This window comes from Ictidomys tridecemlineatus, unplaced genomic scaffold, assembly GCF_052094955.1.
Source record: "Ictidomys tridecemlineatus isolate mIctTri1 unplaced genomic scaffold, mIctTri1.hap1 Scaffold_57, whole genome shotgun sequence".
Lineage (NCBI taxonomy): Eukaryota > Metazoa > Chordata > Mammalia > Rodentia > Sciuridae > Ictidomys > Ictidomys tridecemlineatus.
In genome coordinates, this window is record NW_027523832.1 from 694,375 (window position 1) to 707,186 (window position 12,812).

At 41.2% G+C, this 12,812-nt stretch overlaps 1 pseudogene; it reads right to left on the reverse strand.

Moving 5' to 3' along the window:
* Positions 1–58: 58 nt before the first annotated feature.
* The window catches only part of LOC144374069 (junctophilin-1-like), a 67,525-nt pseudogene continuing 54,771 nt past the window's right edge, over positions 59–12,812 (reverse strand).

Consider the following 12,812-nt stretch of genomic DNA (forward strand, 5'->3'; position numbering starts at 1 on the left):
GCAAGTTCAGACTTCTTAGCTTTTGGCTCAGCTTTGCTTTCTTTGGCAACTGGTTTTGTCACAGGTTTGGGGGGACTCCACTTGTTAGGTGATGGATTGTGCACCAGTGCTGAGGAAGACGGTGCACTTCATCATCATCCTTCATGTGTTCTGGAGGGTGCTGGGGGGCGTTCAGTTTCACATAGTAGCTGTGATACTGAGAATGCAGCTCCCCATTACTGGAGTTGGGGATGTGGTGGCGGCCAGAGTACTTGGACTGGGACACCATGGCTCCGACCTCCTTTGAGGGAGCCTTTGACATCAAGGGCTTATTAACGACAGTTGTCGCCTGCTCGTCAGCCATACTCCTTTTATCTTGATTGAGTCTGGCCCCGGAGCTGGGGTTTTGCTTCTTCATGGACTTTGGGGAGGGAGGTTGGGGAGAGTGGCTCTGTTTGGGACTTGCCTCAGGAGACCTCGGGGGTGTCGTGCCTTTCCGATAAAAATGAGGAGATTCCTTTGGGGTAGGTGGCTTTTCTGGTACCTTTTCTTCTGGGTTTTCTTTAGCATCTACACCTTCCTGCAATCTCTGTTTGATGTAATCGGGGCCTGGGAAAAAAGAAAAAAAGAAAAATAAGATGTAAAGTCTTGTATATCAGGTTTCTCTATAGTTTTTTTTTTTTTTTTTTTTTTTTTTTTTGCTAAAGGAGATTAACTTTTTCCCCTTTAAATCTGTTTTCAAGGCTTTGACTAAGCATGAACACATTTCATTTTCCAGGAAAAGATACTGTTTATTACTGAAAGGGTACTTTTATGACAATACATTCTGTTAATTGTCCTATTTTGATAGCCATAACAATCAATCAACTCTGACTTCCCTAATTGTATTATTCTTCTGTACCTGCAGAACATAGAGGTGAAATTCATGTTGGTAGAGGAACACCATAATTAACCTATTTATCCAAATTAGTACTGTACACTTAAAACACAGAAAGCACATTCTTTATATATAAAGAAGTGACTCTTGTATTTGAAAATGTAATAATGTATCAATATTGTAAGGCAAACTCTGCAGATAACATATTGGTAATGATCTGTCATCAAAGAATCATTAAAACTTTCTAGTTGGGTGCTGAGGTTGTGGCTCAGGGGGACATCGCTCACCTAGCATGCATGAAGCACCCTCAGCACCATATAAAAATAAAATAAAGATATTGTGTCCACCTAAAACTACAAAATAAATATTCAAAAATCCCCCAAACCAAAAACTTTCTAGTTGGGACAACTCCTGTAGTTTAGGATGTACTGTACAAATCCTTTCCAGGTTGTCCACTCACAGCTGTGACAAACAGATGTTCTGCAGGTGTCCAAGTCAAGACAAGGCAGTTGTCTTTGAGGCTGCAGCCTCAGGATTTTTAGCCTCAGGATTTTGATTTACTTTATATACTTCATGATGTTTGTAACAATCATGTTATTTTCTAGGAATAGAAAAATGTTCAGTTTTTAAAAAGTGCATTTTTACCAGGAATAAGTTATAAAGAAGCAGAGTGCATCAAAAGATGGCACAGGCTGACAGCACTTAAGGATGCCTGTGGTCCTGACAGGGGCAACTTGGGGGACCTGGGACAGTTCTCCAAGGCAGCACCCTCCTCTTAGGCACTTTAGGTCTCTGCCTCACCCCAGGACCTAGTCCTGTGCACACTTTGGCCACCACTCCTCCCAGCTGCTTTCCATTACCATGATATGAAGTCAAGGTCACACACAATGTGGTTGGCCACCTTTGTAAATGAGCAGGAGCTGACAAACCATCTCTCAAGTCTACGGTGAGGAAGCCATCCTCTCTTACTTGCTGCGAGATCACTGACCAGCACCAAAACAGACTGGTAGACCAATGGTACAGAATAGACGCCACAGAGACTAACCCACAAAATTACAACTATCTTATATTAGACGAAGGTACCAAAAACATGCACTGGAGAAAAGATAGCATCTTCAACAAATGGTGCTGGGAAAACTGCAAATCCATTTGCAACAAAATGAAATTAAACCCCTGTCTCTCACCATGCATAAAACTTAACTCAATGTGGATCAAGGACCTAGGAATAAAACCAGAGACCCTGTGACTAATAAAAAAAAAACTAGACCCTAATCTCCATCATGTGGGATTAGGCTCCAACTTCCTTAATAAGACTCCTTTGGCACAAAAATTAAAACCAAGAATCAATAAATGAGATGGAATCAAACTAAAAAGTTTCTTCTCAGTTAAAGAGACAATCTTTGAGGTGAATAGAAAGCCTACATTTGGGGAGAAAATCTTTACCCCTCACACATCAGATAGAGCACTAATCTCTAGGGTACATAAAGAACTCAAAAAGCTAAGCACCAAACAACAACAACAACAACAAAACAACAACAACAACAAATAACCCAGTCAATAAATGGGCCAAGGACCTGAACAGACACTTCTCAGAAGAGGATAAACAATCAATCAATGGATATATGAAAAAATGTTCATCATCGCTAGCAATTAGAGAAATGCAAATCAAAACTAAGATTTCATCTCACTCCAGTCAGAATGGCAGCTATCATGAAGACAAACAACAATAAGTGTTGGTGAGGATGTGGGGGAAAAGGCACACTCATACACTGCTGGTGGGACTGCAAATTGGTGCAGCCAATATGGAAAGCAGTACGGAGATTCCTTAGAAAATTGGAAATGAAACCACCATTTGATCCAGCTATCCTGTCTATACCCAAAGGACTTAAAAACAGCATACTACAGGGACACAGCCACATCAATGTTTATGGCAACACATTTCACAATAGCTAAACTGTGGAACCAACCTAGATGCCCTTCAGTAGATGAATAGATAAAAAATGTGGTATATATACACGATGGAATATTACTCAGCAATAAAAGAGAATAAAATCATGGCATTTGCAGGTAAATGGATGGCATTGGAGAAGGTAATGCTAAATGAAGTTAGCCAATCCCACAAAACCAAATTCCAAGTGTTTTCTCTGATATAAGGAGGCTGATTCATAGTGGGGTAGGGAGGGGAAATGTGGGAGGAATAGATGAACCCTATTAGATAGGGCAGAAGGGAGGGAGGGGAAGAGGGAAGGTATGGGTTTAGAAATGATGGTGGGATGTGATGGACATTATCTAAAGTACATGTATGAAGACATGAATTGGTGTGAATATACTTTGTATACAACCAGAGATACGAAAAATTGTGCTCTCTATGTGTAATAAGATTTGTAATGCATTCCAGTATCATAAATACATAAAAATTAATAAAAAATAATTGATATTTCCTTTCCTAATTTGGTAAGCATCCTTCTCACTGTCTTTTGTGATGCTCTACAACTGAGCCACATCCCCAACCCTTTTTATTTTGAGACAGGGTTACCCAGGCTGGTCTTGAATTTTTCATCCTCCTGTCTCAACCTTCCAAATCACTGGGATTACAGGTACATACCACCAGCCTCAGCCAAGTGCCCTCTTTTCAAAATAGGCTACTTTCTTTCAACTCCTCCATCAAAGATGGTGGTACGATTTCCTGGCCCAGCAAGAGGCATTGCTCAGATGAAGAAGAGGGGCAAACGCAATATGTGCAAAAGATGACATCTTTGTTTCTGAATTCTTCCTTGGTGCTATGTGCTGGGTACTGAGGGAAGAAGGAAGCACAAAAGGTGATTATGTTTCCCATCAGCAGACTCAGTCCTGCTTTTTACATTTGTTCATTTATTTTTGACGCCTGAAATCAAATCCAGGACCTCACCCATGCTAAGCACCAGGTCTACCACTGAGCTGCACTCCCAACCTTTGCCCCTACTCTTTAAAGTCCAAAATGTCTTTCATACTGGTCCTCTGGGGAGAAGCCCCTTGTGATTCTATTGCAGATTTACTTTTACAACCCCTCCTTTTCTTCTGTGGTAAAGTATACTTTCCTGAGAGTCTGACACATATCCTAAAATATGTCACCCCTTTGTCTAAAATGCCATCAGAGTTGGCTTTATTTGTGTTTTACTGTCATTTGATTTTATAGCTTTGCTGAACCTACCCATCTAGGTCTGGAAGGGAATGTATGGAGCAAAGACAATTAAGATAGTCCAGACTCTTGGAGCTGATGGAATTTTAATGTAAACCACATAACACTGAACCAATTACACAAATGACTAAGTTCTTCTAATGTCCTTAAAGGATAAGTGCAAAAGTTATATTTGCAAAAAAATCACCAGTATCTATCTCAAGATTAAGGAACATTAAATGCTTATGTTTAACTTAATTACACACAGAGAAAAATGTGGAGAAAATAATATACTCTGGCAAACATGATTAGCTATGTATTTTTAAAATTGGAAGATAAAAGTAGAGAGATGCTGAATGGTGAGAGAGATGATAAAAGGCCCATGTGTTTCATTTTGAAAATGGGACTGTGACAGTGCAGCTTACAAATTCAGGATTAATCCCAGTGACACTTGGCCTCACCTGCATTTACTGTGGAAAGAATACAAACAGCAGAAATGGGAGTTGCTTCCACAGATTCCCAACCAAAGGGATAGCTGTCAGCTGAGGTGGAGACTGAGGAAAAGCTGACCAGTACAAGATGCTGTTTGCTGGGAGAGACTTAGGCAACTCAATTACATTGGTTCAAGAAAAATTAATTTTGTAAGACAGCACTTTAGGATATACTTTAATTATTGGAAAATTCCTATAAAACTTGAATATTATACATTATGTATTTTGTAGGTATGTGACTTAGCTTTTGCATCAGTGTGACCAAAATTCCTGTCATGAACAACTTAGAGGGAAAGTATTTGGGGCTCATGGTTTCAGAGGTCTCAGTCCATAGACAGCCAACTCTATTGCTCTGGGCCCAAGGTGAGACAACACATCAGGGCGAAAGGAGGAGGCCCAGTGAAAGAAAACCGTTCCGTTCATGGAGGAATCAGGAAGCAGAGAGAGGGCAAGAGAAAGGGGCCATAGGGAAGATGCACCTTTCCAGGGCACACCGCCAGTGACCTACCTGCTCCATCCACATACCATCTGCACACAGTTACCACCTAGTATTCAAACTAGGATGGACTGATTAAGTCAGAGTTTTCATAATCCAACCACTTTACTTCTGAACATTCATGCATTAACACAAGGGCTTCTGGGGAGACTCCTCATACCCAATCCATAAACATGCTTTTATAAAGAGTAAAGAGAATCCTTCCCACTTTTTAACTTACACTGTATTATTAGTAACAGGTCAAGTTGAAGATAATTTGTCCATTAAAGGAATTTTTATTAATGGGTTTATAAAGCTAAATTTTGGACTCCTTTGAATTCATTTTTTTAAAATGATTTTTTAGTTGTCAATGGACTTTATTTTTATTTATTTATATGCAGTGTTGCGAATCAAACCCAGTGCCTCACACATACACATACTAGGCAAGCACTCTACCACTGAGCCACAACCCCTGCCTTCATTTCTTTTTTTTTAAACATATTTTTTTAGTTGTAGGTGGACACAATATTTTTTATGTATGTTTTATGTGGTGCAGAGGAGTGAACCCAGTGGCCCACATGTGCTAGGCAAGCACTCTACCAACTGAGCCACAGCCTGAGCTCCTGAATTCATTTCTTATCATGTTTTTTAATTCTCAAATACAAGTCTAATCACTCTTTCAATTTCAGAAGTCTGGTGTGGCACAGGTTTTTCTCCCCAAGTGCATGAGGAAAAGCATGTCTTACATAATTGCTTTTGCCTACTCTTCTAAGATGAGTTTTTCCAGGTATATCCACCCAGATTCATCAACAGGGCTTTTATGATACTCCAAATCTGTTGAGATCAAAGAATTGACTAGAGCCGGGTGTGATGGCACACACCTATAATCCCACACCAGTAATCTCAGGAGGCTAGGGCAGGAATGTTCCAAGTTTGAGGCCAATCTGGGCAACTTAGACCCTGTCTCAAAATAAAATCACAATGGCTGTAGGTGTAGTTTAGAGGTAGCACACTTCTGGGTTCAATCCATGATGCCATCACCACCACAACAACAAAAAAGAATTTACTAGAACAATGAAAGTATATTTTAGCACCAAAGTTTAGATTTTAAAAAAATGCCTAGCTTTATTATGCTTTTGAAAATGGCTGGCTAAAGATATACACACAATCCCATCGGGAACTATTCTTGCAGCCAGTCCTCAGCCAAATCTGAGGTGCTATCCCTAGAGATTTTTATTTAGTAAGTACAAATCAAAGCCCTAGAAATCTTAATGTTCATCTAATGCTCCAGATGATCCTAGTATACACCAAATCACAGGTGTTTGAAAGCACGCAAAAAAATGCACATGTTGACTGGATGTGGTCCTCATATCAGCCTCATATGACTACATCCAGTTGGAAATGGTTCCAAAGTAGCATAATCATATGACAGCTGGCCAAACAATAAGGATATACAGCTAGCTTTTCCATAGTAAGATGGAATGATTTTTAAACAAGACATTTAATATAATGCAGAGGACAGAAGTTTTTTCCTGGAAGGCTTTCTCTTGGAAGGCACATGCTGTGCCCCCTACTTGTCCTGTGTGGTTGTGTGTATTAGCAGTGTGGTGCCAGCAACATAAAGCTGATGAGATGCAGCAGTTCATTAAGAGGACTAGCCAGAACGCTGCCAGGGAGGGAAATTATGACATGTGCTGATACAGTCAGCATTTTTAAGTCAGTCGTGTTTTTATAGACACCATTTATGAATTCTAAGGGCTTTGTCCCCACTGGGGATTCAAACTGGGAAGTAGTCAGATGCAGGTCACCTGCTCAGTGACATGCCACACGATATGAAGTAAGTCAGCACACCACCCACTGACACTGGAAGCTAAGTCTTCATGGTTGGCACAAAGGTTGTGTACAGACAAAGGCAGATGTTGGCAGCAGGGAATCCAGTTTGAACTTCAGAGGTGAGCCACCATGGGCTGGCTATGGGCAGAAGGAGCACCATGAACAGTCCCCCAAACAAATTTCTAGAAGGGCAGTACCCATAGCAAATGCTTCGTAGTGACAGTAGAAGTCATGAAGCAGAAATTAGGCATTTTCTCAGGAGACTGCCAATCAATCAATGAGGACCAGATTGAACAACTCTAAAAGCATGATTTAATCAGTAGCAGGACCACTTTCAAGTCCCCTCCTTTCCTCTAGGACCTTACAGTCCCATCTGTAACCATGCCACACCGTCTGTGACCACAACCGTAGCACTTGCCTGAGATCCGTGGGACATCTATTCCGGTGCCCAGCCCTGGGCCAGCACTCAGTACATATTTGGTGAAACTGAATACATGGTAATGAATATATGGTGAGAATAACCAGAAAACTTAAGAATTACTAATTTCATGTGTGCTAGTGGATTATTTGCTTTCCCTTCTTCATTTAAAAAAAATGTATTTTAGGTTTGGAAGGAGAGCTTAACAGCCATCTGTTTCTGGATGCTTCATTTTTCTTAACCCAAAGTAGGACAGATTAAGGAGAGGCATAGGCAATTATGTTTTTACAGACTTATAACTCCTGTCAGAAATGCAAGCTTAGTTAACACTAGTCCATAATAATCTACACCCGAGACTTCACTTTCACCTTTGATAATGAGTGTACTCTGTGTGTGAGCACAACCTACTTAAACAGGGCAATAAGCATGTTGCCTAAGGAAGTGGGCTGCCTGTCTCCCAAAGGGGTTCAGACTCATAAATTCACCACATTCTGGGACAGTGTTTCAATTTCTTTAGCCCATGGCCAGCTCCACTGATAAATAAAACCATCTTTACATCCTATTTAACATAACTTGCAATTAAGAACAAAACAAGAATCTTGATAGGGGACAAACTGAAACTATAGGACAAAGAATCCTGTGTATAATTTCCCAGTTGTCCTTGTTCTCCAACCCCTTCATCTTCTTGGTGATCACCCTCCGAACCTTCATCTCAGCCCTCCTGGCTTAGGAACACAATTTTACCAGCACAACCATGGCTTGGGGTAGACTCACATGACCACAGCTCACAAGACTGATGTATGATACCGAAAAGCCAATTCATTAGTTGACAGCAAGCTCTCCCTCTTGACAGATCTTCGTGGAAAGCCTGATCATAAAATTAGTTACTGGTGAATGTGGCATGGGGACAAGGAGCATGAGATGAATCAACTACCTAATGGCATGAAGCTGAGCTGGCCTGATGCAGTCATTTCCTAGGTCAGGATGATCTTGCCAAGACAGCCATACACACCGCTGGCTATACTTTCCTGCCTCCTACTCCCCAACATTCTTGCCAGTGCAACTACAATGATCCCAGGTTTGGCTCAGGCTTCTCTGGTCAGGGTTTGGATGAACACTGCCAATCTTTGCCTCTGTGACTCACTTATCTTCTATACTTCCTCGGGTTGCTGATTCTTTCTGGAGGTGTTGTCCTACACCCAGTCATGTTACGAGGAAATCCTGCAGTTCTTGCAGCCACACTATCACCGCAGATCATCTGACCTCTCTCTGTGCAGTGTCATGGCTCATTTTCAAGTTTAACCTTCAGAGGGCAAACTTCTTCTGAGTTCTTGGGAGTGACTCACTATGTCATTCACACTGCTAACAATTCAACTGTCTCTATGTAATCATCTATACACACATTCACATACATCCATTTGTATGCTCTTTCATTATGGGAACTTAACTCTCTGAGAACAGCCCATATGGCTGTTTTTTCCTGTATTTTTAACTCAACTATAGAATCATTTCTTTTTTTTTTTTTTTGAAGTACGGCCATAAGATTTAATTAAGATGGTATATACCTGAAAATACCACCAGCTCCTAAAAAATCGATTTACCATGAAAATGTCCAAAATGTAAGCTTATGACATCCTTTTTCTCAGTGCTTGCAGCGTTTAGGCATGGCACAGGCATGGAAAACAATGGAGATATTTATGTCTGATATATGTAAACTCAATGAGCAGCCTGACTTAGAAGAATTCCTTGAAAGCCCTGTTAGCAAATGTCTATGTGATATGGTCAACCTGTAAATGCAGAGTGGAAAGCATGAGTTAAGGCCCTTGAGAAGACCTGTGATGCTCCCTACAGAAAGGGCCTTCTCTCCAGTGGCTACAGGAAATGCTGGCTGTGGGTGCAGCCTTTCTGGGAGCTCCAGCTGCCAACAGACCCACTGTCATATCATGCTCCTGGGATGGATTCATTACTGATGGACCCCTTGCTTATAGGTGATTGTTTTAGCTAAGAAGGGGTGGAATTACATTTTCCCACAATATTTATTTCCCCTCAAATGCTTTTACACCATAAAAGCCCTTTAAAACCATTCAGTCTGGAAAACTGGGATGACCTTCCATATCATTTCCCTCTTGCTCACACCTAATAGAAGTCTCGAGGGACCCCACTTCCCAGCAGGACTTGGCGTCTGCAGACAACAATAGTAAGTTTGTTTGCTGTCAAAGCAGCCCAAGCCCAGTGTCTCCTCACTGTCCAGCTTCTTTCTACCATGGCAGCTCCCTGGAGAGCCCAGGAACACCTACTAGGTTTGCTGAACACCTCCTAGAACAGCTAATTCACCAAAGTACTTACACACTGGGGAAGTGTGAACAAAACAGGTGATTCCAGTACTATCTATCAGTACCGGAAGAGGAAATCAAAGGAATCCTTTTGCAAGAAAATATAAATATGTATACAGGATTCAAAACTACCCACCAGCTTTCAAGAGATGTACATGAGAGAAAACACCCATATCAGTGATTGCCTCTGTGTTGGTCTTGGACTCTTAGAGAGTTCACTCCATGAGAGCAGTATCTAACATCTCAGCATCCAACTGGGCCCCTTATATAAAAACAAAAACTGAGTCTTTTTTTAACCTAGCCCTTTTCTGTCTTTCTTTGCAAGAAACAATAATGAAATAAAACAAAAAACAAAAAAAGGGGCTAGGGTTGTGGCTCAGTGGCAGAGTGCTCACTTAGTACATTCGAGGTCCTGGGTTTGATCCTCAGAACCACATAAAAATAAATAAAATAAAGATATTGTGTCCAACTAAAAACTAAATGTTAAAAACAAAAACAAAAAATAAGCATAACCCCCAAATCAGCAGGTCAATTTTTTTTTTTTGCATTACTCCATCCTTTATTAAAGCCAAGTTTCTAGATTTTCTATGGCTCTTGCCATTCTGTTCACATTCACTTACCCTGTACATCGGGACTCAGAGATGCCCCTGGTTCTTATGTTGTCTTACCCTCAGCAGAACCAGAAGCAAACCAAACACCCACACCACTCAGGGTGCTGGGAGGTATGTGGTAATATGCAGCTTGACCAATTTAATAAAAATCAATGGGTGGAAATTCTTTACCATGAAATACAAACTTTAATAGAAATTTAGAACATTTTGATCTCTTTACCTAAAAATATGTTTATCTCTGTAAATAATCACTAGAAAGATGTTGCATATAGAACAATGGAGACACATACATTCAAAGGTATAACTATTTTGAAAACAAAAATCCTGTTAGTATATCCCAGAAAGGGATGAAAACAGCTTACTGGGAAACTACTAGGAAGTGAGTTAAATTTAATCTTCCTGCAAGTATTTGTTGGTGGCTATTTTTTGATATTTGAGAGACAGGGGATCAAGGTGACTATTTTTTTGAGGTTTTCACTTTCCATTTCTTCCATTATGACATGCATTTCCCTCTTCATCTCTTACGGTTAATCTGTCTTCAAGTAGTTGCCAACCAACAACACACCTCTGAGCTTCAGTTTAGGTACATAAAAAAAAACAAACGAAGTAACCCCACAGTACTTACTAGTTCTTCTATTGCTGATGCCATTATCGTATGGTGTAAAAGCATTTGAGGGGAAAGAAATATTGTGGAAAAATGTAATTCCACTGCTTCTTAACTAAAACAGTCTCTCATAAGCAAGGGGTCCATCGGTAATCTGAATCGGGACATTTGTGATGGAATGTGCAACTAACACAATTTTTCATAAGTCAGATACTTTTAGATTCCTGACTTGTTTAGAGCTCTTGGCTCAAAGCTGGGGGGATATGTGGCTGGGAGTGCAGAGGCAGACAGGGAGTACCCCCCAAATCTCCATTGCTGACAAACTTGAGGGGATATTTTGTTACTTAATATACACTCCCACTGATCTTGTAGTATTACTGAGTCATGAACAGGAACCTTTATGCGAGAAAGGAAATAAAAGATAACCAAAGGCAGTGCTCCAATATTTCCCATCAAAGGAGAAGGGTTTTACCTGGTTGGTAGAAATCAGGTGACAGCTCCCTGGCTAAGCTCTCGCGATGTCGCACTCCTGGCGGGTGGCCACTGCAGCCTGGTCAGCAGCGTGAGCTTTCACTCTTGCGTGTGCAGTCCTACATGGGGCACGAAAGGGCCAGTCAGCAAAGGTAGCACCTTATTAACTACATGTGGACAAGCAAACGTCCATCTAAGAAAAGAACTGTTCATTAGGATCATGGCCTGATACCTGCAGTACTAAGCTTTAGTGTCCTATCACAGTGGGATTTCAATAAAAAGAGATGAAGCTACCTGTAAATCACCTCAGTCATTTGAGGGGAAAATGAAGAGGATGAGCGGGGCCTGTGTAGCCTGATGCTGAGTCTGGCTGTCGAAACTTATTGGACCAAATCTGTTGGCTGTGGTTGGTATTACCCACCCTGAAACTATGGAGAGAGCATATTATTTCATATAGTGTTTATAGACTGAATTCCTATGGTAGAATCAATGTAAAAGTTTGATCAAGCAACCTCTGTTACAGTGGCTTTGGGGGTGGGGATTAGCAAAACTGTCATTGGTACTCTTTATCAATGCCCATGGCTTAAAAACTCTCACATGGGCAATTTTTGGGTGACCAGCATAATGCTACAAGGGATGTGGCTGGGAAATGTACATTACTGTCTCCTACCTGCCTGCTCAGGAGGGTTACCTAAGAGCCTACTTAGTTCACTTTTAAGCAATATTTTTTTGTATGAAATAAAAATGAAAAGGGGGCAGAGCTGACACAGACAAAATGGTTCTTTTGGTCTTCCACCTCTTCCCTGGCCTATTTGTATTCCCTGAAATCTCTACTACTTCCAAAGGGCTAGGGGCAGGGGAGAAAGAAGCAGGGAAAACCTTAGGCTTCTTAGGACAACTCAGGAGAATGGACATCACCAGTCCCAGCAGAGAGGATGTGGAGGTCAGGCAGAGAACCATGGGTTATCCACTTCTGAAGCAGGCAAACCTTCTCTAGTTAGTCTTTAGGTGGAAATGATGGGTATCTAATTTTTCTAACTGCTTAAATTTTCTATCATTTTATTAGCAGTAGGCAGGGCTATAAATAGCTAATAGTAAAAGCTGAATGGAAGTCTGACAGAAGTACATGCACATCTCCCAGAGACAACAGAGAAGGGAAGAGTTGGGAAATGGCACTGTGCAGCTGGTCTTCAGGGAGAAACACAACTGACAGCTGGATGATGCCAACAGATCCAACCCACAGAGGTACAGGGTCAGAAAGAAAAATAGGAAGATGGGGCTGGCCTGAGACCACTGGTAGGAGGCTCCATGCTCAACCTACTTTCTCCAACCCCCTCTTCTCACCCTGGGCTCTCATGGTGCCCATTTGTCTTCTTAGGACCCAGCCAAGCCTGGAGGCTTGATGGAAAGCTTCACGAAGATTGGAAGCTTCACAAAGAGTGGGAGTTTGGATGTTTGATCCTCTGCTATAAATCCCAATGCAATTCACAGAACACTACCTGGGCACACTACTGGGGGGCCACTTTATGAATTAAGAAATGAATGACACTTCCTCAGAACAGC